The sequence below is a fragment of the Megalops cyprinoides genome, chromosome 4, assembly GCF_013368585.1.
Source record: "Megalops cyprinoides isolate fMegCyp1 chromosome 4, fMegCyp1.pri, whole genome shotgun sequence".
Lineage (NCBI taxonomy): Eukaryota > Metazoa > Chordata > Actinopteri > Elopiformes > Megalopidae > Megalops > Megalops cyprinoides.
This window is the reverse complement of record NC_050586.1, coordinates 29,979,314-30,003,816: the sequence shown is the minus strand read 5'-3', so window position 1 is coordinate 30,003,816 and position 24,503 is coordinate 29,979,314. Positions and strand designations below refer to the sequence as shown.

At 41.1% G+C, this 24,503-nt stretch overlaps 1 protein-coding gene across 1 annotated transcript in view; it reads left to right on the top strand.

Moving 5' to 3' along the window:
• Nucleotides 1-1,701: 1,701 nt before the first annotated feature.
• LOC118776236 (protein unc-13 homolog B-like) overlaps nt 1,702-24,503 on the top strand; it is a 75,124-nt gene continuing 52,322 nt past the window's right edge. Inside the window, exons 1-2 of the mRNA XM_036526396.1 lie at nt 1,702-1,904; nt 2,307-2,394. The gene's annotated coding sequence lies outside the window, so the exon portion shown is untranslated. The remainder of the gene's footprint in view (nt 1,905-2,306; nt 2,395-24,503) is intronic.

Here is a 24,503-nt window from a genome sequence, read left to right as displayed (position 1 = left end):
GCACCCAATCAAGAATCAACAAAACCTGTTGATGAAGCATCTCTATCAGACAGCGCAGTCAAACCCGACATACAGGTCTCCCCACCAGAGGTAGATGAGTCACTATCCAAAGATGGTAAGGACAAGGATACCCTCTCCAAACCCCTTCCCTCTGCAGATTCCAATGCAGGACTGCCACAGGACAAGCAATTGAAGAAGGACCTTGAGAAAAGGCCAGTAGCAGCATAATAAATGGCAGTTCCAAAGTCATTTATAATGCAACAAATATTTTGGGAGTAAAAAGCTAGAAACCACCCTCCTCTCTCGAACTAGAAAACCTTCACCTTCTATCCCTTTAAATTTTTTTCTGTGTTTTAACCTATTCTTTTGTCTCTGCTTTATAGTACTTACTTTGTACCTTTTGCTAATGTAGCATGTTGTATTCGAATTTTAGATACGTAACCTTTGAAGTGTGGAACTTATTTCAGCTAGCTGTTTATTCACAGCTTGTTTGTAAGAAATGCAAAAGGGCTCATAAGAGAAAAGAATCCCCTCTTTTTTATTTGAAAAAGAGTTGAGTTCCTTTAGAATAACATTCATTGGTTGACTGCACTTATGCCTCATTGACCCTAGTCTTGTATAATGAGGATTAACAACAATTTGCAGAATTCGCAGTGTTTAATCTAAAAGACATTCATTGTTGCTTAGGTGAATAATTCAGACTGAAACAATCATCAAATAAAAAATAACCTCAGAAGTACCTACTAGCTCTCACTGAAAAGGTCAGAACATGAAAGGTTACTTTGTTCTTGTGTTACCACCACTCTTGGTTCCATCAACAGGGATGGAAGTGCAGTGCTGAAGGGGACTGACACAATTTATTTATCAGCATTTGAAATGGGAACTCACAGCCTTGGTCTCTGAATTATATCTTATGCTGCAAAGCCAATATGCATACATGAATTTAACACAGACAGATTTATGTAAAGCATGGATATGAAGCAATACATGTGTGTGCTATATGCAGCATTAAAAAGGAGCAGCAAAGTAAATTGGCCTTGACCCTATTGATGTAAATTATCTTAGTATTAAAGTAGCATGGCCATTGACATGGAGCTCCCTTTTTATAATGCAGCCTCCTATGACATGGAACATCTTACCACAGTTAAAATCGAAGCTCCATTTTTTCAATTTCATCATTATGTAGACATTATTGGTATTATGCATACTGCAGAATATCAATATCTTTATGTCTTCAGAAATATGTTATATTGTGAGAGCACTGTATGAAATCCATAACCTCTTTACTTTGTAAGAAACTGTATGGGCTGTGAACTTTGCTGTAAACTTATTGCTGTGCAATACACTTCCAATTATTAAGCCCCTTTCCATATGAATGTTTAGACCCATAACGCCAATGCATTGTTTCATGGGAAGCAAATAGACATTTTCAAATAGACATAGGCATTTTCAGTTACTACACTCCAGGAGTTGGTCCAGTGTTTAAAATAAAAATGCATCATCTCCTTTACCCTCAGATCTCAAAGTCATGGTTTAGTGCAAGAGACTAGAATTGAAAGAGACCAGGGACATAGCCAGTACTCTGGCTACCCCCCATGAGTCGTCCCTCTAGGTTGTAACATGCTTTTCTTTCTTTGCTGCAGCCCGGTTGACAGCAGTCGCTTCGGCTCTTCTGGTAACCTCAGTCAGGCCAGCTCCCAGCTGAGCTCTGAGCTGGAGGAGCGGAGAGACCCAGACTCCTACCCCTCATACCACAGCTCCAGCAGCTACCCTGCCAATGAGCAGGCTACCACATGGGAGAGGGAGGAGGTGAAAGAGTCTGGACCGGGCCAGAGTGATACTACCCAAGCTGTCTCGGCCCAGACCCCAGAACCCCAGGAGAAGAAGCCAGAGAAACATCCCAGGTGTGTATGTTTGGTCAGGGACGGAGATGTAGAGCTTTGATTTCAGATTCCCACACAGAGAGAATGAAATCTGAAACTTTGATGTTTGGGCTCCTAAAGTCAGAGAATGAAATCTTTGATTTTGGATTCCTGAATTCATAGGAAGAAATCTGAGACTTTTGATTTTGGTTTTTTATTTTTGTTGAGATAGAATTGAATATTGATCATTGCATGTCACCCAGTGTTGCCAGATCTCCAGCAGGATATACATAATATGCTAATTGCAAAGCTGTACAGTTTCAGTGAGATTGTCACATAATAGTTTTTTGGTGTACTACTGCAACATGACTTTTTGACATTATATTTGTGGAGTTCTGACATTGTACACATTTTCACTCCTGTCTCTCTTTCTCCTTCCCTCAGTTATCTGGATGATGGACCTCCTCCATTTTCACCATCCAGACTGCGCTGGCTCAAGGCCATTAACAAAGTGCGGGTTCAGCTACAGGAGGTAGGGAATGCTGTGCTCTTTGTTAATCTCCCATTCTCTCCGCATCTCTCTCTCTCTCTCTCTCTCTCTCTCTCTCTCTAATGCTTTTGGGCTGGTTGAGTTTCACTTTATGTGCTTGCTTTCTTCATGTTATAGAGATGAGGTCACTCTAGACTTGGGAGTCAGAAAAGCATGCCCTGTTCTATGAGCAGAAGAGGTTTGCCTGTTTGGAGTCACTTGATCCTATTATTAACAGTGTGGCAGTGCAGGTTGGAGGTTGATTGTTAATGCCTCGTGTGTAGCAATGGAGATTTTGATACCTTGGTGATTTTTGTTGTCAAATGATATGTATAAAACCAACAGCAGAGAGAAAAGTTAGACTGTAATTAAGACTCAGTTTCATCAGTAGTTATCATTAGGTTCTTGAGTTTTTGTTCTTTAACTTGTATGACAATGTTACTTGCCTGAACCCTTTTCTCAAATGCTAGTACGATAGTATGATAGTACTAATAGTTCCGTCTAACACTGTGCACCAGCTGTCTTGTTTGCTGAATGCCCTCTAAATATATTAATAGTTGATGGCATCTTATGGATGATGGACCTGAACTACCTGTCTCTCTTAGTGGCAGAGAGACCTTGTACTTGTCTTTTGTGCCATGAGAATGTCATTTGATTATTCTTTGGATTCTTGGTCTGGTACTTGCCAGTTGTATTGGACATATGCTCTCATGTGTAAGCATACATGTTTTTATTATCTGTGTGGACAACAAAATGGTTTATATATGAATGGTGTGTTTCAATTTGTCTTATCTGTATGTTTTATTTTGACCTGCTTGTTTTTGTATGTGTGGGATGAATGTCTTTCACACAGTGAAAGAATGGTGCTGCCTGGTCTTGAATCATGCTATTCTAATGCAGATATGCTTTTATTGTCTCTTGGTGGGGGGAAAAAGAGAAATCTTCACCAACAAATGAGGATAATGGTGTGTAATGGGAGTAAAGCAATGCATTATGGGCATTCTGGGAACTACTGTTTTTTTCTTTTGAACAAAGCTGTCAGACAAGGCAGAACACTGGGTTTATCACTGGGGAGCATGGCATTGTATTACTTATTTTAAGTTGGTGCTTTAAAGATTTGTGTATCTACAAAAAATAGCCCTGTGAAACAGGCGTTTAGATTTTTTTCTCTTTTTAGAGAACAGGAACAGCATTCTTGGAAAGCAGAACAAATGGTACACTGACAAATCATTTTTTATTGACCCTCTAGAGAAACCACTCTGCCCATAGCATTTTAAAATTAGTTGCATACATTAGACAGCACTTGATTCAACTCAGCTTTCTTATTGTTGTGGCAACAAATAAAGTCAGCAGGTCTTTTTACAGAGAAAACCAATGACTCACACTGCATAAATTTATACTGTGTTTTATTTTGCCCTAAAAAAGGTCATGATTTATTTGCTGTCTGCGGATGCCAGTACTGGTTGTCACCTGAGATGCCTCTGGATCCTTATGGCTACCTAGAATATTGGTTATATGATAATTCAATCTATTATCTTTTACCTAGACAAACATCTGATATGGCTTCCATAAATTAGGACTAAATTCTTGCATGTCCTGGAGACTACAGTAACTACAGTAACTGTGGTTTTAGCCATCCAATGTGGACTCATCCTTCAAAACATGTCAGACCACTAGATGAGAGAACTCAGTTTAGATTGTCAGACTGGGGTTTAATTACTGAGTATCAGTATTTTATAACGGGCAACTGAACATTTCAAAATGGCATAACACACTCCCAACCTCCCACAAATCAATATCTGGGAACCAGTCCAGCATTATTAAAAATAATATGATGATTAGTATATATACTTCCTGATAAAATTTGCATATATTTATGTATTTTTCTATACATATATAAATATAAGCATTAATATATTGTTACACTTGTATATGTACAGATATAAGTATATATACCAGGAGTCAATGTGGGTTAATGCTTTTCAGATCCATTGATTACAGGATAATTGTATTGTGAAATGCCACTTCAGCTTGGCAGCGGGCAGAGAGGCAGAGAATGAGCCCTGGAACGGAGACAGGGCAGAGAACAGAATGGGTTTTCAATCAGCCTGTCACTGTCTGATTACAGGCTATACTCATCCACGTCAATGAGAGTGCGCGTCTGCGCAGCCTAATTCCGCCCTTCACATTTCTCGGTCAGATTGACTCTCAACGTTCAGCGGATCGCTAATGCCTCTCCTTTTCATCGGGCACCTGATTTCACATATTGGTTGTGGATTGAGGACATTCTATTTTATTCAGATATTACAGATCTGTGCCATCAGTGTGAGTTTCCCTTGTCCTCGTCTCTCAATCTGTGGAGTAAATGAAGTGCTGTTGTAGTCAAAGGATGGAGTGCTAGCTGGGGAACTGAGCTTGTAACCTGGGGGTTGCCAGTTTGAGTCCCAGCTGAGACACTGCTGATGAGCCCTTGAGAAAGATACTCAATTGCTTGTTGTCCAGGAAAGGGGCCTCTACCAAGGAAATAAACAAAATGAAGTGAAAAGCAGTAAACCTGAGCTGGCTGTAAACCATCATTTGCATATTCAAAGATGGGTCCTGCTGATCCTGGTGGCAGGTGCTAATCATATTGGTGGGACTAGTGACCACCTGCTGGCTTGGTTTTTTAATTTATCAGTGTGAAGTTTTGATGATAAAAAAAGAACACATAAGTAAGTGCTGGTGCTTCCAAGAAAAGAAATGCCTCCATTTTACCAGAAGCTTTAGTTTCTGTTTTGTATTGCATTAATTTTATCATTGCTTTTATGACATTTAGGGTTTACATAGCTTGTATTTTTGAAGCATGGCACATATTTAGTAATGGGTGAAGACTCCATGGTTCAAGTGTAGTAAATTGTGTCAAAGCTAAGGGAGTTTGCATTGATATAATCATGGGTTACTGAAAAAAATAGATGGGGAGCATGGATGTTTAAAATCAATGACTCATAAGAACCAATCAAAAACACATTGCTCTCCACTGAAAAACTGTGTATAAATCAGTGAGTCATTTAAGTGCATAATAGTTCCACCCATTTTGGGGTCCATTTAGACTCACTGCTTCATTGCACTTAACTGTATGTGAGAGACTGATTACATAAAGCTGAGTAATTAATTCATCAAGAGATATCACATGAAGAAAGTCCAGGACTTTTCTCTGAATTATCAATTTATTTTATTATGGCTATTGTGCCAGTATTTGTATTGTGTTGAACATACTACCCTGAGCCTAAATTGTCTGAATTACATCTGTTAAGTTCACTATGCAAGGGGAAAGGCAAACACATCTCTTTAGATGTTAAGACTGAATATGAAGATGCGGTAGCCTTCAGGAGATGGCAGCCGCAGGCCCAGCTGGAGATTTTGTAATTTTCTTCAAAGTGTGGCCTCACCTTTCTCCCTCCATGCTCCTGACATCTTCACAGATCTGAAGGGTGCTGTGAGAGCAGTGGAGAACTGGCCTCAACATGACCACATTTGCATGCGTTTCACGTTAACTGCACACCACAGGCAAAGAAAGCCTGGGAAGCTGATTTATCAGCAACACATTCGCAATATGCGACTGTACTCTTGCACAGGAAGTGATGATGTCTTTCAGTGTGTTGGGGAGTGCTGGTCGATAACATAACGGGAAGCCGGAGGTGCGCAGACATTAACAAATGTGATGGTCACCAGGGGGCAGAAGTGAGCAAATCGTGGCCTTCCCATTCACCCCCTGGGGCTTGGGTTATGCCCAGCTGGTGAACAGAACGCAGCTGCACATTTTAGAATGGGCGGAATGATGGTTCAATAGGGGGTTCTTTGTTCTGAGAATTAAGGGTTGACTGCCGTGTGGGAAACAAAAAGCCACGACAATTACAGCGTGTGCTTCACAACAGACCTGACAGCCTCAAAGCAAATTATTTTGTCAGCTGCTTTTGGTTCAGCCAAGTTCACCCAAATTCACAACAAGTGTTTTGCACACTGTCGTGATGCACAGTCGCAGATTCCTGAATGCGTAACAGAAGAACATAAATCCATCAGTCTATTGTTAGCTTGTTCACTTGTAATGCGTTCAACATGATGACATCCCTCCTGGTCCTCATTCTGGAATGAGGGAGAAAATTTAGTCCGCATGAATATAAGATCCCCTCGAACAAGGACAAAAAATGCACTGAGGAGTAATTTAACATTACTGAGAGACATGTGTGAATTGTGCAGACTCTTGGCCAGGTATTCAATATGAAGTTTGCCAGCAGAAACTGCTCTTTTGGGTAATATGGATTTTCCTGCATGCTTGGGAAACAGACCTTTTAGATGGAAATGCAAGTCCACAGGCAAGGGTTTCAGTGGAGCACGTTGCTGTGTGAAACAGTGGTCACGAGTTTGAATCTTTGGGAGAAATGCTACTCTTGTAACCTCAGGCAAGGTACCTCTAATGGGTGTCTTTGGCTAAAATCCAACTGTAGAAAGGCATACAATATGTAAGATGTACTAAAATAGCAGGCCTATGTATATATGGTGTCTAAGTAAATGCATGCCACAGCAAGTATTGTAATACAGAATTGCCTCCGCACAGAAGTCTGTGAGTCCACAGGACATAGTAGAGTGGACTGCAGCATGCCTTTAAAGAGTAAAAGAATGAGAGATTTTCATGTGATGTGCTAGTTACATCACTAGAAGCTAGACCTGTGTGTCATGAGATCGAATCCTGGTTTGTGACATAACTAGGGTAACTCTGAGCCAGGTGACTCTCATCCTTTATTTCTATTTGTTCCAATTCACCCAAGTGAACAGTGTGAAATTATAAATGCCGAATATAATTCCATCAGATGGGAGTTTTTGCAGCTGCAGCAATGATCATATCAGCTTGGTGTTCTCTGGGGAGTCAAACATTTATACAGTGCTTCAGTCATTTATTGTCACATTCTTCTCTATAGATTTTTTTCTGGGTATGTCTTTATAACCACTTCCATACTGGTTCAGAATGCTGCCAATCTAATCTTAATCACTGTCTTAACTGGAAGCTTTTTTCTAAAAATATAGAATGGTCAGTTCGTCCCTTCAACAAATTACATACCATAGCAACAGACTTCTATTACTATGGAAACACAATCTTGCAAAGGCTCGTGATTAAGGTGGCATTGCCATAGGTGATTTACTGCAAATAGATTTGACTTAAGTCCAGCAACAGTAGTACAGTCCCCAGTATGTGATATTTTTACCTTGAAATATCTGTTATACAGCTGATCAAGCATGTGTTCAGATTCAAAACAGCACATTTCCTTGTGTATTGTATCATTATTTTTGTTCTCCTAGTCATGTATGCATTGCCTTTGATTGCTATCCTGTGAAAGTTATTCAGCGTATTTAGCTGGTTGTAATAATGGCGTAAGTTATGAGATCTCAATGTATCTGCAAGCATCACTTGCAGATAGTACAGTCAGATTCAGTGCCAGTGCTTCTGTTCATTTTAAAATGGATGAAGCTTCCTCAATTCCTCATGGGATTTTCTGTGTAAAAGCTTTGACAATGCTTGTATTCATTGTTTTGTTAAAAGCATGCCTGCCAACGGACACACAAATAGCATGCTGCTGTTTAATGCCGATGAAGGAGAGAAAAGAAAGAAGACAAGTAAGGCAGTTTTTTATGCCTTTGTAATCATTGGTTGTTGTGGCAACCATGAGTATCTCGACCTATTGCCCAATTAGAGTCCTTGTTGTGAGTGAAAATGGTGCTTTAAGCAGAGTCAAGAAAAAAAAGAAGAGTTATTGCTTAAAAGTGACCTCTTATGTCTGGTTTTGGTATTGTTTAAGGGAAAAGATAAGCGTAATGAGTGACTCTTGGAGAGAAATTGAAGTGGGACTGGTTTACCTTATACAAGGACAAATTGAACAGGCTGGAGAAGGAATAAGAATACCTGTGAATTCAATATTAATATTTGATGTTGCCTCAAGTGACTTGTGTTTATTAGTGATCTTATAAGTGGATCTTTAATCACAAATTCCACAGAGGTCTTGAATTGTAACCAAACTGTTCTTTTCAGTGAATACTGAAGCTCACTGATGCAGACCATATATTTGACCCAGTCTGCCAAATCCTTGAACAAGGCAGAGCCAAGATCTTCACTTATGTTTCACTAGATGCAGAGTACCGATAACACAATATGAGTAATGCTGCTGTAGCAATGAATAGAGGAACAGGGACCAGAAACAGAAATAAAAGAAAACATGAAAGACCAAGCTAAGACTTGGTCTTAAGGAGGTTACCTGTCTCCCATACATCCTGTGCTATACTTCCCATACATCTATGACACTGGAGTGCAGTGTTCATTCAGCATTTATTTTCTTGTTAGGCACTGTTATCCAATGCTACCTTTTGTTCTTAGTTCTGTGACTTGTTTGTACAGCTGGGTTTTTAATGGGGTAAATGAGGTTCATTAAAAAAGCAAAAGCTGCCAGGTTTGGCCCTTGCCCTGGCCACTTCTCTACAGTGCTCTCCTTGTTTACTGACGATTAACAATTCATGTGGTGAGCCTCATGTGAAACCATTTTGTTAATGTGAAACGATTTTTATTCACACGAGGGGTCAGGGTAAACTAAGCAGAACGCAGCATGCTCTACCAGCACCCCCAACCCCCTCTCTCACACACACACATACACACACACACACACCCCACACTTACTCACACACCCCCACACCCCACACTTACACTATCCCTCAAGGCGTGAGCAGTCAGAAGTATTAGCACGCCTTGTTAGCAGTGCAGAGGAGAGACTGCTGAAGTGTGCTGATTCATAAGTAAACACCATCCAGCGGGATGCAGCCTGCCTCCGTCCTCCCATCCAGCTTCCGTGAGCACCCCTCCATGACACAAAAAAAAAAAAAACACTCAAAGGGTAATGATGGAGAAAGGGACCAGCTTCTGACTGCTGTGTCTCTCCTCTTGCTAGATTGCTAATTTGGCTGATCTAGGGTCTGTTCAAATAGTGAATGTACAAGCGGTATTATGGATGGATTCCACTGTTGTCAACACAGTTTCAAACATCTATCACAACACCTCCTTTAACATCCCATTTCATAACTATTATATACATGTATATACATATGTGTGTGCAGTTACACATTCACTACATCAGTCTATATAGTCAGTCATTTTTTCTGCTTTAGCTTTCATAAGATTTGTTTTTCTTGTGCTCAGACACGGCAAGAGTGTGACTGGGACAGAGAGGGTTTGATTCCTCTGTTCTGTTGCTGAAATTTAATTTCATTCAGTTTTATTTATTTTTTTTCCTTGTCCTCTGTAATGTATTTTGGGTGGGGTCGTTAAGTGGGTGGAGACTCTTTAGATCACTGCTGATGATCTCTGAATCATGATGGTAATGAAAGACAAGAAATGGAGGGCTCCAGCAGCACTAAAATCCAGCCCTCACACCATGAAGATACTCTCCTGTGCTCTAATTCTCCATCTGTCACACACATACAGCATAGGCGTACACAGGAGTAGCAGATACGGTATGTGTGAATCTGAGAATGATCTGCTCTCCCTCTCCCTCGACTTGCACATGGCCCTAAACCAGCAAGCATTACTGTATGTCTTCGGCTAACTCGGCAGCGCATTTCCCTGAATCACGGAGGATTCTCTGTGGGAGAAACTCCGTGGGAGATTAAATCTGTCTTCTTGTGCAATGCGTTGGCATTCTGGTTGGAGATGAGTAGGCCTCCTTTCACTTCAAGTGCCAGAAGCTGAATGGACACTTTCCTTTACCTTGAGGCCACGTTCCAATCTTCCCTTGATGCTCCTTGGTGCTCGGTGCCACAAAGAAAACCTTGAAGGATAAATGCCCTATTGAAGCAACTGACATATTAGCTAATTGACTTCCAGGGTGCTTTTTTAATCATGTGCTCACTTTTAGTGAATGTGAATTGGAAAGACTCTTGAAATATTTATCAAATTAATATTTTATAATCCTGAAAATGCTATTATTCTCCTATATTGTGCTGATCAAGAATGGTGCAGCATTTGGGAAAAAAAAATCTGTCACTTACATGCTACAACTGTATCTGTAATGGTACAAAATGATAGCTACCACTTGAAAGACTGACCTCAACTGTTTCTTTTGGTAAACTTCAGCCTAGCTACTTTAATTGTATTGAATGCAACTGTTTTTGTGAAGAGTGTGGAGTTGAATGATGCAAATTACTTCAAATTAATAATAATGAATTAGTAATGAATTATAACAATGGAAGCTGGGACCGTTTAAGGAGTTAGTCTGAAAGTAAATTTGCAGTCAAAACCACATGAAATGCTTCAAGGACATAGTTTCCATTTAGGTCCATAGGGCAATGTTTCTGTTGCATTTTCAGTTGGAGACATGGCACTTCTTTACTATTTTATTCCTCTCCTCTCCAGGTAAACACGCCTACACACAGTACCTTGCCCCACATGTGAGACTTTAACAACACAAATATTTAAACGTATGAATAATAATGTGAGTCTCCTGTGACAAACTGCCTCAGGCACTCTCTGTCGTCTTTGGCTGTCTGAATTGTTATGTCTATGTTAAGACAACGAGGTAATACAAAGCACATTTACCGTCTCGTTTAAGCTTGCATGTAATATCATGTCTGGGTTTAATGCTGACAGTAGTTTAAATGGACAGATTTAAAGGAAATGATTCTGAAACACTCAATCTGAGCTTTTACTTCTGACTCAAACATACTTTCTCAGTGTAGAGAATACAGTGTAGATGCTGAGGAAATCTGAGACCTGAGGTGCAAACCACACATAGCCAAATGCATGCCAGCGGTGTTTACTTTCTGCAGTGTCCCTTGGGATGGGTTACTTATGTATGTCAAAGCCAAAGATCCAAAGAGGGTCACGTAATGTTTTTTTTTCCAGGATCAGAGAATATATTGTCCCTGGAGATTCTCCTAGTTGTTTTGTTTTTCTTTTTATAGAGTTCTTTTTATTTTTCTTTCTGTTCTTTTTTCACATTGGTCTCTGTGTCTTTTTGCCTCCAGCAACCCCTTTCTCTCTCTCTCTCTCTCTCTCTCTCTCTCTCTCTTGCTTTCTCTCCCCCCCTCTCCTTGTTCATTCACTGTTTTTTGTTACCAACAGTTGAGCTCATGGCATAATGATGGATATTATTTGTGTTTGTTGGCTGGCCCTACCTACAGGATCAGCCATACATTTGACAATTTTTACCATACCATATACCTACATACCCAATTTTATCAGTTCTGATTTAGAACTTAAAAATAAGTTTTCATGAAAAGAACACAAGTATGATATCTGAAAATGAATTCCAGGGAAACAAGCAAATGCTTGCTTCATCCAATCAGACACTTTCCCCCTTTTTTTCTCATGGAAAAGGCATTGGTGGCTTTAAAAATGTGACTGAGAGCTGAGAGAAGGAGGAGAGAGAAAGAACAGGTAGAGGTGGGGAGAGAGAGAGAGAGAGAGAGAGAGCGAGAGAAAGAGAGAAAGTGTTCCATGCTGAGAGGGATTATGGGGAGATGTGAAGTGTGTTGACTTTGAAAGAGTCTGAGTGATGAAAGGAACAGGAAGGGAGATCAGCGAATCAGCTTGGACAATCTTGTATGAGTAAGAGGGTGTCTCCAGGATCACACTCTGTTTAAACCTTTACCCTCTGCATTTCTACTCATTTATTTGTCTAATGAAGGGTGCTATTGTGAAGATTAATCCTCTTTTTCATGTTGAAATGTTGCAGAGAGAGAATATCTTTCCTCATTTTACAACAGCTGTACGGTGCTTGATACGAGCAGTCTAGCAATGCATTTTCGACAGTGTTTTTTTCTTTGTAAACAACAGATATTGTTTGAAAGCACTGCAAACAGCTACAAAGGAAACTGAAAATATCCCTGTACACCCGGAGAAGTGGCCTGTTGACCTTTGACCTCTGCAATTGATGACTGTGGAACCTGTTTGTTTGAAGCGATCAAAAGATTGAATCATGTCCTTTGTGTGTGTGGCCAGGCAAACAAACACAGCAAAGTTGTGCTGCAATCTGTGTCCTCATCAAGGACAAGTTGTGATGAATCTGGAGTGTGTATTTAGAGCATGCTTCAAAGTCCATGTGTAATACTGTCTACATCACATGCACCCTACTGGTATCCTTACTTTATAGTAGCTAATGTCTGTAAATAAATGGGTATCCAGGGTACAGACTTGTATGTGAAAAGCCTCATATTAAAAATAATATAAGTAAAAAATGGACAGAAAAATAGCAGAATAGATAGATCATATAAAAATAGCATTTAATAGGGTCCGTGCAGTGTGAGAGTCTAATGGAACTCATTATGATTTTATGAGTCAGCTTTTAGGCCTCTGTAACTCAATCAGTGGCCATCTAACTATCTATGCCTTGGTATTACAGTATCAGACTAGGTCTCTCCTTTACTGTAAGATTCACTGTCTGTTCTTTACTGTACTGTACTGTACTGTACACTGTGCTTCGGTGGTTAGTTCAGCCAATGGTGGAGTCCCATCAAGTGGAGCTCTGTTCTATTTTCAGAAGCTGCTATGGACTGGTGTGATGACCGTGCAGTGACAGGGGTTTGGGAGTGGCCCTTTAATCGCCAGTGGCCCTGAGGGCACAGTGGCACTCGAACCCATGGCGAACATCCCGCTGCTTCTCCCGATGAAACGGGACGAGCAAATGTGTTCTGACGGGACGGCCGGAAACAGGAAAGGGGAAAGGAGCTGAGCAAAGTAATGCAGCGCTGATTTATTGGAGACATAGGAATGATCCCGGACGTGTGCAGTTACGCCTTTGACAGGTTGTCGTAAACACTAATACGTCGTCTTTCAGTTGTCCGCTGCTGTCGTGTCATGTTCGGCGGTTGCGCTCACGGGAGACCACTTTAAATGCTATCTTTATGGATCTGACCTGTGAGTGAATGTGTGTGTGTGTCAGGTGGCGGTTGAGGCTAGTGGTGGTGGGGGGTGAATTTGTTAACAGAGTAGTGTTTTAGTATTATATGCTTGTCTGTGTTGTAGTGATTTCCTGTTTTGCGATATGCAAATTTGGGAGTCTCTTCATCTGGTGTTTGTGTGTGTGTATGTGAGTGTGTGTGTGAGTGTGTGCGTTTGTGTGTGGGTACCTTTGTGAGACAGAGAGAGGTTTTTTGACAGTAGTGGTGAGCTCAGAAGAAGGAGTGGAGAGAGAGCAAGAGAGGGAGAGGGAAAGAGAGAAACTGAGCGTGAGAGAGAGAGAAACTGAGAGTGAGAGAGAGGGAGCGAGAACACAAGAGTGTTAAAGAGAGAGAGAGAGAGAGAGAGAGATTGAGTGAGATAGAGAGAGCGAGAGGGCTGGCTCTGGCGCTTGACAGTTTCAGCTCTGCTGCGCTCAACAAGCTGCACTTACTGAGTCTTCATCACCATAGAGAACGAACAAGAGAGAGAGAGAGAGAGAGAGAGAGGAATGTAAGGATACTTGCTGCATTTGGTAATGCAAGGCCAGCTTCAGCTGTGGCATCCATCGGTCTGAAGGGAGAGGGGCAACCCTGCCTGCTCTCCACCCCCCAAATTTATTTTCACACCATGCCGATATGGGAGTCTGCGCTGATCGCCCTAGCAAGAATCCCTGGGAGTTGCCCACTGCAAGCTCACCATTGCCTGGGAACATGGGGTGAAATGTAACTGAGGATTCCCTTTAATATATTTGTTTTTTATTTATTTATTTAATTTGAAATGCAGTCCTTTGCATCCATATGTATGTTATTTTAAACTGCCAGCCATGGAGGCGTGACTTGCAATGATGCCGTCTGAAGTCCATCTGAAAAGAGGATTCAGTGATTAAGAACTTCCTCCAGTCAGGTGGCTTTGTTTATTCTGTTTTTTTTTTTCAGCTCTATGAGGTAAGTTTTCTTTTCTTTGTTTTTGGCCATAGTTAAAGTAGGCTTGTGTGCATGCTGTGTTTTATGAAAGTGAACTGAAATAAAAATGTTTTCTTTCATCTTTATCAATCTTTTATGTACAAATTATCTGCCTCACATGCTCGTGAATGGTTAGTATCATTTGGTCTGTATGTACCGTAAAACGTGAAAATCAAATCCACATTTCTTCTTTCCTCATCAAAGCCTGACATGTTTTAATAAGCTGGCAGAAATCAAATGGGTAGCACACTCGCAGTGAGGGTGTGAATGAGACTTCACAGGAGACTGGCACTATATGACAGAGCGCAGTGTGGCCATATTCTGAGCAGGGAACACTTGTGAGTCACGTTTAGTCTGTGTTTAGTTTAGCTTAGTTTAGTCTGTGTTTAGTTGTGTGCACCTTCTCTTGTGTCTAGTGTGTCAGACACTTGAGGAATCAGAGAAGTAATACCTAGGGTTACACTGTACGTTGTCTTAAATTCCGCCCCTTTTAACAGGATTGATTTGAGATGTCTCAAGTTTTTTTATCACATCATAGTCATTATCACCTTTTAATGTGCATTCTATTTTTATCTAATTCATTCTCATCTCTCTTTTGGTGACTGTAGTCATGCCAGCCAGGTGTTCCCAGGACTTGATCTTGCCATGGTCTCTGTAGCTGTCAGGGTCTGATTTATGTCATTTAAAATAAATTTTTTGCTGTGCACGAAATCTACTTCTCTTGTGATCTAATCTCTGCTGGGTGAGTTAGACAGCGTGTTAGAGTCCCCAAAATCAGTGCAACGTGTAGGGAAAGTTAGAAGGGATCTTCGCGTAGGGGCAGGGAGACCAGAGAGTAACACCACAGAGAGGTTAGGTTGGCTGTTTAACTAACGGACCATGAAAGAGAGACAGAAAAAGCATAGCTCCAAGAGAGTTTTCTCCATTACCCGATTATAGTGAGCAGTTCTCTTCTTCCAGCTGTTTTTCCTCTGCTTCTGTTCAATGTTGACAAATCACTAAATGTCCAGTGACTGTTTAGGTTAGATGAGACAGCGGTTTGTCAAGAGTCTCTTGAAAAGCTGGTTAAGTTGATTTATGTTGTTAAGGCATGGGGGGGTGGGGCCGATAAGCTAACCAGCTATACTGGAGTGAACGGACAGCTTCCATAAAGGTGCTGAAGGGAAGATACTGGCAGATACTGGAGATAGTTCTGCTTTGGTGCTGCCGTATATATATACGACTTTTGATTTCTGTTTTTCTTCAGGTTGGGTCATGGTGACTAATACACTCTGTAAGGTGTTATGTAGCTATCTAAAGTTGGGCAGTGCATGGCAGGAATCTTCATCCTTATGAGTCATTCTCTTTGGAAAAACGGGTGCAAAAAAGACCATGTTTTAATCTCAGGCTAAATTTTGGTGCATACCCCTGAAATTGTATGAATTATATAGTTATGTGTGAATTTTCTGCAAAAGATTTTGCTTCATATATTTAGAATATATTAAAATCATATATGCAAGCTGCACTGATTGATAGAGTGTTTTAAATGCATGCCGTATAATATGCATATGTGTTTAAAGTCAATGTGTTCCATATCTTGCTATACGTTAAGATTGTTAATCATATAATCAGGCAGAAAAGTAGAGAGAAGAGATGCCTTAAGGGCTAAATGTGAAAATTTTATGTATAATACATTTGTAAGTGATATTTTGAGGAGATATGATAATTCTTTGTATTATTAAATTCATTGTGCTGTAGACTGACCAGAAAAGCAATATGTTCAGAATTTTTACATTACATTACATTTACATTACATTATTGTCATTTAGCAGACATTCTTATAATTAATTCTGGGTCAAGGATCTTGCCCAAGGGTACAATAACAACGCTCCAGTGGGGAATCGAACCAGTACCCTTTCAGTTACAAGCCCTGCTCCTTACCACTTTGCCACGCTGCTGCAATCAGGGGTAAATACATGTGCTTACATCTCCAGTCATCAGTCACTGAAAGACATTGGAATTCAGGGTTTTCAGGTGGTTACTGATGGTAGATAATGATTTTGCTTATCCTTTGTTGTTCCTAACTGATACCTATTCCTAACTGAAAACACCTGGCAGAATGCATGCATGCAGAGCACTAGTCTTGTTGGTACCAGCTATAAGAATATACCATGATTGCATGTGTTACAGAATGGTGTAGCTTGCTACCATTTGTTGCTGATAAAAGATGAAGCTGAATGTTGGCTTGAGGGCTGTGGTGGCCAAGTCTGTGGCCTGATTAGATTTCACCAGGGAATTCTGGAAATCTTCTACTGTGAGGCCTTTTACTAGAGAGCAAACTACCTTAAAGTGTCACAGACATGTCAGTAAATTGGACAAATGCCTATGATAGATGCTTCTGAATTGTACTGAGTTACTGAACTACTGAGTTACTGAGATTCACCAATGCATTGACAAGGTGATATTCCCTCTGTGGCCTGCAGGGGTGTAAATTCCACTTTTCCACCAATGCAGTCAGATGACATTGTTTCTCCACAGACATTTAAAAAGACATTTTCTGTGGTAATATAAAAGCTGGGTTTCTTCTTGAACTAGGTGGCAGGGCCATAAAAATGATTTACTTAAAAAAAAGCAAACAAAAGCTGTAAGAACAGAGAATCAGTCATCGTCACTCACAGCGCCTGTTAGGCACTGAAGAAAAGCTGCCAGAAATGCTCCTTGTAAACGCTGCCATCAGGCATCTTGTGGGAGGCGTAGCAGTAAAGATCATGTCAGTTATTTAATTCATTTTCGTGAGTAATCGCCGCCGCAGCAGCGTCCTGAATGTCAAGCGGCGTCCGTTTTAGCCTGAGTGTAATCTGCATTAGCCGGTCTCGCAACAAGTGCTCGAGTGCATTAAGGGAAAATTTATTCCACTGCTTCCTTCCAGCCTGGTGACTCACTGTCACTGTTGTCAAACAGGCAGCTGCTTCACAACAAACACAACAAAATAAAATATGTTCTGCCTGGAATGGCAGCCGGGCATTGTTGGAAAAGGCAAATGATGCGGAGGAATCCGTGGCATGCAAGATTATGAGGGATGTTGATTCTGGAAAGAAAAAGTTGAACCTTCACAAATTTGAACATTAGGGCAGGAGCAGCACCTTTCCCATTATTTTGGTTCTTTCAAGAAGTTAAAAAATGTGCTGTCACTGGCCTTTTTTACGTATAGACACCAAGTTTTAGACTTTCCTCTAGCTTCAGTTTCACCGTTTGGCAGCAAATTATGCGGATCAGCTGCTAATTTTCAAATCTGTCAGGATAAGGCCTGAATATTTTTTTTTGCATACAGACATGTATACCATTTACAAAGAGTAAAGATGCTGGTATACTTTAGTAAAATGTAAAAAGCAAATATACTTAAAATTGTGCTTTCCAAACATTTTTATGCATAAATTCAGGAGAGAAGTGGTGAGACAGCCCTTCAACCATTCATCAGTAATAGACCAGTTTTTTGTACAGGTATTAAAATGTTATGTATTTTCACCCTCTCATGTCAGCTGTTTCCAGCATGTCACCACCTAACTATCTCCACTTCCACCTTTCACTTTGATTTTCCTGACCATGATGTTGCCAGGAGCAGTACAGCCCTGTCTTTTTGACCAGGTGCTTTAAGAGCACATGAGTGGACATCTAGGTAACAAACTTCATTTTGGGCTATGATTGACAGCTTTGGTAGTGACTGATAGTAGTACAGTGTGAAGATGTAACTGAGTTTTGATCCAAGGGGGAAAGAGATTGATTGTACCCAAGATCTGAAACTGTTCATTTGTTCATTTGATGACCTCTTGTGCATTTACCAATGCAAGACATTAGTAGTGCCAGGAGAGACTGAGAGACTGACTTTCACCAGCTTTATGATGGCAACAGTTCTACAGCAGCTGCAATTCCTGGGTCCTGGAATCTCTGAGGCTGTGAATAGGTGCCTGGTTAGGCCTTGTACACTGGCATTACTGGTCTAACCATTTCACCATATGCTAATCACTGGCTGTAAGAGGGGGTGGTGGAGAGAAGGAGCAAGGGGTGGTGGTTAGTAGCCGTCGCAATATATCGCATAGCTATTTTTAGTGCAGTAAAAGCTATCCCTGGTAAGTGGCGTTAGGTTTCTTACCGTATTTTTTTCGCTTCATTTTCAGATCCACTTCATGCAAGAAGCTGCGCGAGAGAGAGAGAGAGCGAGAGAGAGCGAGAGAGAGCGAGAGAGAGCGAGAGAGAGAGAGAGAGAGAGCGAGAGAGAGAGAGAGAGAGAGAGAGAGAGAGACATGCACTGATACTAGCTATATTTTGATGTGAGGCAGTCTCTGTTCCCCATTCTCCCCTGCTGTGGTTCCTGTGTTGATCTGAAGAGAGGGGATCATGAGTGCCGTGCCCAAAGAGACTGTGCGTGCTGTGTTTGCAAAGAGGCAGATTCAGAGCTGAAGCATTGCCCAGGTTTGGCCGGAGTCCATCAAACTTACTTAAATATATTCACAACACAACGAAGTGCTACTGAAAACAAATGGCACGTAATAACTCAGGTTAAATGCTGTATTATGAGCATTTAGAGGTTTAACAGCCCGTGGGATTTAAGATGGGGTTGCTGAGGCCTCATTTGGGAGAGCCTGTTAATCCCCTCCATGCCAACAATCAACCCCCTACAGGTGCCTATAATCATCCGTCTGCATCAGGTATGTACCCTGCACCTGTAGAGCGTGGGCTGTGGCTCTCCAAGGTTCTGAAACTCTGGTGAGATGGATGCTGTCTGTGGTGCTGCAGCAAGTCTGTATTCTGCCACACGGGGTTGGGGGTGGGGGGATTGACTTTGTTGGGGGGGGCCAGAGGTAGTAGGGGGTAGGGGGTGTGTTAGTCAGAATCGCTCTGGTTGTGATGCTGCATTCTGGGCGCTGCCCGGGCCAACTGCCACGCTGCTTCAGACAGCAACAATTACACATAGCAGGGGTCAATGGCCCTTGCAGTACTCTGCTCACCTGCCAGGAGCCTTCATTACAGACTGACAGAGGAAAATGACAGTGCTGCATGTAGAGATGTTCCTGTCTGCATGTCAGACGAATTATACAAAATATATCAATTGTGTGATCGTGTCCTCAGTGTCTGACTTTATGGAGGGCATACTTACTATGACTAATAGTGCCTCATACATGCTGTGAAGGTATGCACAGGCTGGCGTTAGCTGGCAATCACTTGATTGTGGAACAGTTTGACTTCATTTAATAGAGTCACTGAGTGTTCCTTACTCTCTCCCAGGTCTGTTACTAGTGTCACAGCACCAGTGCTGTGAATCTGCCAGATCTGGTTAAGCAGGTCGATAGAAATACCAGCTCTCTCAGTTTAACACCGTGTTCTCCCAGATTACCAGCAGTGTGGCTGGATAGCCTTTTGGTATAGATTCTCACACAGTGCCATGGGGCTGAACTTTCTGGGGGGGGTTTGTAATGGGTTTCTCTGACCTAGCTGAGACCCAGGGATTAGTGTAAAACCTCATTTTTGCTGGAGGAAGTGCAGAAATAGCAGTGGAATAGGTTTGAATCCCTTTAAACATTGGCCATTGGTAATAACACTCTGCCCAGGAGGGCTTACATCTCACTTTGGGTCTGGGCTGCGTCTGCACGGCTGCCTGCCCCTAATCTGGCTCGCACCCAGGAAATGGAGGAGAGAGAAGTGGCAGTTTGGTGTGACGCTAATTGCTAAGCCACGGCTGGCAAATGAAGGCCTTGTGCTCAGAACACCGGCGCTGGAGAAAGTGAGGGTTGCGAGCCATTCGGCTGACACCCTGACAGGGGGGTCGGCTTTGTGACACCACTCTCCCAGCTCCAAATGACAGCGCCATGGCCATTTTTATCTACCTTCACCCTGCCTCAGACGTTTCAAGAACCGGTTAACCCCCTCGACCGGTTACTTACACAGTAGACTGTACATCTGTCTGTCCGCTCATTTGTAAAAGCATAAGTCTATCCATATGTTCATCCTTTTATAATCTACCTATCCTTCCCTGTCTATCGATCTCTCTTTGCATTCACCTGTCATCTGTTTCTCCATCCATCCAACCATCAATCAATACCTTTGTGTTCTGGTTGCATTCCTCGTCCATTCACCTTTCCAGCACTGAAATGAGTTATTTTGGAGCCCATTAAAGGTCACCGTGCCGAAGAAGAGGGAATTGGTGCAGCGAGCTGTTCTAGCTGTACCTGTCTGTGAAGGAGCTCTGGGCTGTTAATGTGGTGATATGTATAGAAAGTGTTCTGCACTATGCGGGCTAAAACACTGGAGATGGCAACGCCATTGCGGTTTCCATGGCTACCATTATCAGTGGCTCACTTCTTGTCTTTATCTCCTTTTTTATGAAATGCAGAAACAGAATGAAACGTTTCAAACCACTCTGCTGCAGTTTGTGCGATGACTGTGCTGTAATTAAGCCATCTTTATAACCACGGGGAATGGGAGCACATGTTGAATCGTTTACAGCGACCAAGAGGACGGCCATTCCAATGTGATATGCAATATGGCAAATGTGGTACTAGGTCCCAGTTGTATAAATTAGATTATGCATTGCTCATGCAAATTCTTTAATCTGGTGATGCTGGACAAGCTTTGCTGATATTTCAGATGTATTTTTGTGTTTGACTGGAGTTGTTCTAGCACTGTGGGATTTACATAGTTGATACTGTTAAGAGCCCAAATAATATCAAATAAATGAAATAAGCTCTATAAATGTACAAATGAATATGATTCTTTGAATTCTCTTTGGGCAGTGATCACTACAGGTCTTGTCAGAACTCCAGCATCAAACAAAGTGGACAAATATTGTTATGTTCATGAACAAGAAGACAACAAAACAAAAAACAGCAGGTGCTAAGGCGCTAAGGCGCTAAGGTACTGATGCAGTACAGGATGCAATATGAGCTGCTCAGACAAAGAGCTTTCATGATTCAGAGCTGTCTGTTTATGACTGACAGAACAACAATGATCACTTGTGTAGTGTTTTCATTGACTGATTACACATTATGCAACCAGTCAATACCAGACAATTGAATAATTCCTGGCGGTATAGTTATGCATAGTACAATTCTTAAGGGAAGTACAGCACTAACGTCAATCCAAATAATTCATCCTTGGTAGGTTTGTCAGTGACTCAGACTATCAAGACAGTAACTCATTGCAGAGTGATTAAGGGTTTATCTGCATGTGTAATTAATTTAGACTGGTGACCATAACAAATTCACTTTGCTTGATTCTCTTACTGTAGAAGCTGATGGCATTAAATATCAATGGCAATATACTGTAAAGGCATATACAGATTGTCCAGGACCTATTTAACTTTACTTTAAAGTTTTAGGCAAAGGACACACACATACCCCTACGGCATAACATTAGCAGTTTAGTGAGTTAAATTTTGTGTTCCAGTAGGTGCTCTCTTCACTAAATGTTATTTAATTACTTTTCTGGGGAGGAGGAAGCAAGTAGCCAAGAGGGGAAAATGTACGGGTGGTCCTTGGGGCTTCCATACACCTACCTTCCCTGTTGTATGTTGCACAATGCTGTTCTCATAGTGCAGGATGTGTAACCTGATAGGTTGAGCTGTTGAGTGGCAGGAGCATTGTCAAATCAGAGGCACGCCTGTGGCTGTTGTTCTGTTGCAGTGCCACAGCTTTGTGGAAGGCGTTCCTGTGGTAGCGCTAGGGACTGCAGACTGGGAGAATGACGCATAAGCTGTGAGGTGTGAGTGAGGAAGTGGGCCTTGCACTGTAGAAGTCACCTCTTTTCGTATCGCTCAAAATCCACGACAACTGTCGTTCATCTTTTGAAATTGTGGAACATGAAAATTGCAGTCAGTGCCTGTGAGGCTGTGTACCCACTGTAAAATACACATTTTGGTTATGCCTGTAGGGGTTTGTTTATGTCAGGCATGTCATGGTCCTGTCTAGGGCTTCAGCCCATTAATTGCGCTGGGGTTCTGCAGCAGTGCTTGTTAACGGAACACACCTTCAGGGCCTGCTATCTATTCCAAAGAACAATGGCCTGAAGCACCGGGATAAAACTTTGCAGCAACTTATCTTTGTTGTGTCTCATTGAACTTTCAGTTTTCATTAACTTTTTTAAAGAATATACTTTTTTGTTCTTTTGATTCCCTTGTCATTTTGCCAAAAGCACATTTATATAAGTCTTTGCTTAAGCGTTTTCTCTTTCTTCCTTTGGTCCTAAGTTGTGAATCTATAATCTATTTCTCATTTATGCAAAGCATAAGAAGAAAGTATATAGAAAACAAAGAAAATGATATCAAACTCTGAAATGTGTTTATCCATCTTCATTTTTACAATCCATATTGGAAGTGCAAAAGACTTTGTGCAGCATGAAGAGTTATGATTGTAAACATACGGAAAATCAAAGACCATACACCAATCATGGCTGTGCACGGGGTCAGACTTCATTGTTCCGTTAACTGTTTGCCCACTGCATCAAATCTACATCATCTAGCACCGAAGATAGTAATTGATCAGAAATGAATCAACATCAATGAGGAAATCATGTTATGAGCAAGTAACATAACAAAAGGAAGGCAGAAAAAGGAAGGAAGGAGAGGAAAAAATATAGGAGAAAAAGAAGGAAAGAAAATCATGGAGGCTTTTGATTTTGATCAACACATCTAAAGGGAGGCTGGTTAAATTAAAGAGCTGCTATTAGTTGCATCTTCTACAAGATAATCCTGCTTTACATGAAAGACTTCACTATTTGGTGTTTGCAATATTTTAGTCTGCTCAGTTCTTAAATGTGCTCAGTCAGTTTGTAAAAGTGCTTGCTTTTTGGCAAGTTTAAAACATTTTTTTCTGATACATTTAATTAAATTGTCATAATTTACCTTTTTGAACGCTTCTGCTTCTTTGCACAGTGTACCTTTAAGTTAAATATTCTTTTAGTTCATCTGAAAGACAAAGTTGAACATGGCTGGATAAAGTTAAAAAAGTAAAAAAAAAAAAGTTAAAAAACAATGGTAGTTGATCAGTGAGGCTTTGCATCTTTTTTTGCCCCTGTGAAGTGTGAAGTTTATTTTTATTGAGTAGCCTCTTTCTGTTTTGTTAACCATCAAGAAAGCAAGGATGAGTTGATCTTTCTTCAACGTTTTCTGTTGTGGAAAAAGTGAAGGAGATTGGAGACATTGTGGTATGATGTGGTGAACCTAGGGAGGGGTGTACTTTTGGGCTTTTTTGGTTAAAGAGAGTCTAGCAGTACATCTCTGGAGGACCTGAGTGGTATGAAACCTGTGGTGCTCTGTGTATCTTTTTTCTCTGTTGGCTGTCCATGAGGACAGAGCTGTGTCAAAATCTCAATGTCTGCAGTAAAAATGAAAAAAAAAATGAAAGGCTTTCTACTGTATTTCATTTCTATGGTGAAAAAAGGAGTCTGCCTTTTAAGTAAAGTTGTCATTTCATGAAAGTGGGTGTAAGTGAGAGGTGTAGGGTAATGAACATATTTCATGGATTGCTGTGTATTTATGTGACACTGCATATTTTTGACATCACTTCTTAAAACAGTTTTAAAGCAATTGTGTTCATTAAGGGATGAGCTTAATATTCTGTTTGTGGTGCAGTATTGTGTCAGTTGGGTCTCCTGGGGTTTAGTATACTGTATATGAATGAAAGAGCTGCATCTTAACTCTTAGGTTGGCAGCTTACATTACATTACATTATTGTTATTTTTTATAGCAATCTTATCCAGAGCAACTTACATAGGTTACAGCGTTATCCATTTAATCAGCTGGACATTGACTCAGACAATTCTGGGTTAAGTACCTTGCCCAAGGGTACAACAGCAGTGCCCCAGTGGGGAATTGAACCTGCATCCTTGTGGTTATGAGCCATGCTCCTTACCATTATGTCATACTGCTGCCCAAGGACAGATTACCAAATAGAGCTGCTGAGGATACAATACCAAGTACCAAATACCAAAATCTATTCAGTATTCTGTCCTCAGCAGAATTATGATCTGTCTTTAACAGTTGGATCAAGTCAAATTGAGGGAAAAAAATTAAACTAATCATGCAGAGCTGATTGGCCTGAAAGAAAGCTTATTATGAAACGTTATTATATTATAGTCACACCTACTAACATGGCTGAGATCGTGCATGGACTCTAAAGCTAACAGTGTATGATAAGGTCAGCATCTGGCAAGACTGTTGGTTGTCA